The following is a 3,281-nucleotide window of genomic DNA, read 5'->3' as shown; positions in this document are numbered from 1 at the left end:
GGCAACGTAGACGCGCTCGCTGATTGGTCCATCAAAATAGTCTAGCCAATCACAAAAGCTGTTAGTTTCCAACCTATTTTTTAAGTAAAGCTAGCTACATCTATTTATCAGAGCGGTCTCGTATAATTTTACTATCAAGACTTTGAAGGAGACGGATATAGCATAAAAAATTGAATCGATAAAGTTTTAAAATAGGAATCGATACAAGCAAGCATGTATCGCGTATCGTATCGTCAGTAAAAATGTATCGATGCATCGATACAACGATATCAATGAGGTCAAACTTCATGATGTCAATCACTGGATTGTCTGGTATGGAACTGATTATTTAGAGACTAAATATTTCATTATCTTTTTAAGTTCCTCTTTAGAAACATGCACTGATCGTGACCACTGTCTCAGATGACAATTGTTAAATGACATAAAAAATCTTCAGAAATGAAATTGTTCTGGAGTGATGTCATTCTGATCTTAGGTCAAAATAAGATTCAAATGAAATCATCCATGCACTTCAGTTGATGTAAAAACATATTCATGCATATACAATTTCTATGAACATGGTTATTTCTAAACCATGGGTTGGTTCCTGCCACATGAAATAGTGTGTGTACATCTCAAAACTGGGTCAGCTATTCTTTAAATACTACTTGTCAATTGTTTTTCAGGACTATTTCTTAAAAAGTGCATTCTCCAAATTTGTCAGTGCTGTAAGTAATATTCCTTATCACCAGGATAGCTTTTTTGACCTTCATTAGCATTTAAACACATGCAGTTATTTCCTTTAATAAATAATCACAATACTTTTTTCTTCTATTTCAAGTTGTCAGGACTGTAATGATGTCACAATATTGTCCACCCATAGAGAAAAATAACATACTTCAAATAACGTTTAATAGCTTTATTTTTCTTATTTGGAAATATTAATTCATTTAATCTTTCATTAAACTATCAGAACATAATGAATATATTTCATAACATGTTCAAAGAAAAACAGAACAAATGTAAAAGTTATTGCTATCAGCAGTAACACAAAGGCCCCTTCACACTTGAGCAAGAATAAGCATCCAATTATGCACAAAAGTCACACCTCCTTTCAGTTATATCACCATGTGGACTATGGAATGTCAGTTTCTTCCTTGTTATCATCACCTAAACTGTCTGCAAAAAAAAAGTATACACCTGAAAATTGCAGCAGACATAAAAATCACTTGTTATCAAAATTTTGATAGGCTGCAAACAGTCATAATAACACTGAAAATGGTGTATATTTTTTTTTTCCCTGTAGTTTATCCTCTCACTGAACACATTTTTGGATTTTGGTTTTGGAACTGTCGTACAGATGGAAATATAAAATGGTATCTGCACATTCAGTATATACTGTATTTCCTCTAATATACGCCTGGACATCAACGTTACGTCAACTTTAGGAACCATTCCTTAATAGATAGATTTAGGATCAAGGGAGAATACATTTTTAATAAAACGTACTCGGCGCTTATTAGAGACTCGGCACTCTTTAGAGGCCAAGGGCTTATTTCTTAAACCGCTGCTTTATCCCCGGCCCTTATTATAGACCGGGCGCTTATTAGAGGAAATATGGTACACATGTCATTGTAATGCTTATTATAATTACACATGAAAATACTGTAACAATTGAAAATCATACAACATGTACTTCAAAGACACTTTATTAGTTTGTATCATATACTAAAGTATTTAAACATTGTGTGCCTCTGTGTGTGTTTGTGTGCATGTGCCTGCATGTCAAAGTGTGTCTGAATGCATTCCTTCGCACCACACATAAAAAGCAAAGGCAGGTATCTTTGTCATGGAGTGCTTGCTAAAGAAATACTCTTTCAGAGCAACAAAACAAGTTAACAAGAACATATCCCAAAACAAAAGACAACATACTACCAGAGATTTGCAAGGCATATATACATGTAAGTAAATACTGTATATGGACATATATATATATATCTACCTGGCAAGAGATACAAAACAAATAGAATGTGTTAATATCAACATCTTGTATATTGGATTTCATCTGAACAAATATGGAACTATGGTATACAAAAGAAACAAGAAAAGTAAATACTTCATGATCTGACAATAATTTACACTACGGGCTACAGTAAATCAAAGTAAATGGAGTAAACTAGACACTAATATTTAAGATACACACATAAACTCGATAAAGGTATCCCTAAATGATTGTCAAGTAAAGTATGAGGAACTTAAGCAAGTAATGAAACATATACAGACTTATGCATAAGGAACAGGGTGAAGACTTCCCAATACTGTAATATAAAGCCTTTCATAAATGTGAGGAATTGGATAAATGTCACTGATGTTGTAGGACATAAACATCAAGAACTGGATAAGTTATATAACTTACTAAGCCTGACTTAACACAACGAACTTAATAAGTTATGTCACTTATTAAGCATGACTGAAACAAAAGGAACTTGATCAGTAAACTATACAAGCTTCTAAAAATTTGCACTGCTCACTACATACTAACATGACATCTCATATTTAATGACAAGTAGGAAAGTAGTATTTTCTGACTTGCTGATATTAGGTAGAATATAAGGCACTTGCCTCCAGCAATCTGTATAATGTTACCATATATATTTTGTTAAGGCATGTGTGTGCAATGGGAATGTTTTTCACCAACATATCGTCATTTGTGGGTTACTCCTTGCGAGGAATTCCTCCATAACAAGCTATACAACATTATATTATTTCATCTTTACAAGAACATAATGTTATACTCAGCTAAATGTCATTTATTCTAAATCATTGTTATTGTCCACAAGTTTTTAAACTGAGATATAAGTGATAAAGAAATATGGGACACCATCAGCTCTGGCTATGTCAAAATAGCACGAAGCTCAATATAACTGTTACGTTGAGAAACTCGAACAACACATACTGTAATAAAAGATTATTTACAACTTTGCTAGCTGAAAATACTTCCCACAACCTCTTACATACACAACAATGGAGCTGAAATATTTTGATACACATAATCTTAAGTAATCATAACATAAAATATCACAAATCATATATAATTGCACGTAAAATAACACAACTAAATGTCATGTGATACAAGTAGCCAGTAAACAGAAAAGGTAAATACCATCAATTAATACTGACCATACAAATCTGAAAGTAACATTTCTCCTGTATAATGTACATACAAAACATCTTTCACCCACTTAGAGTTTTGATAGGAACTGATCAGAAACACCAGTAAAAAGAATAAATAGATATGTGAG

The sequence above is a fragment of the Haliotis rubra genome, unplaced genomic scaffold (assembly GCF_003918875.1).
Source record: "Haliotis rubra isolate DU_JTF1 unplaced genomic scaffold, ASM391887v1 Scf412, whole genome shotgun sequence".
Classification (NCBI taxonomy): Eukaryota; Metazoa; Mollusca; class Gastropoda; order Lepetellida; family Haliotidae; genus Haliotis; species Haliotis rubra.
This window is presented reverse-complemented; position numbering follows the sequence as displayed.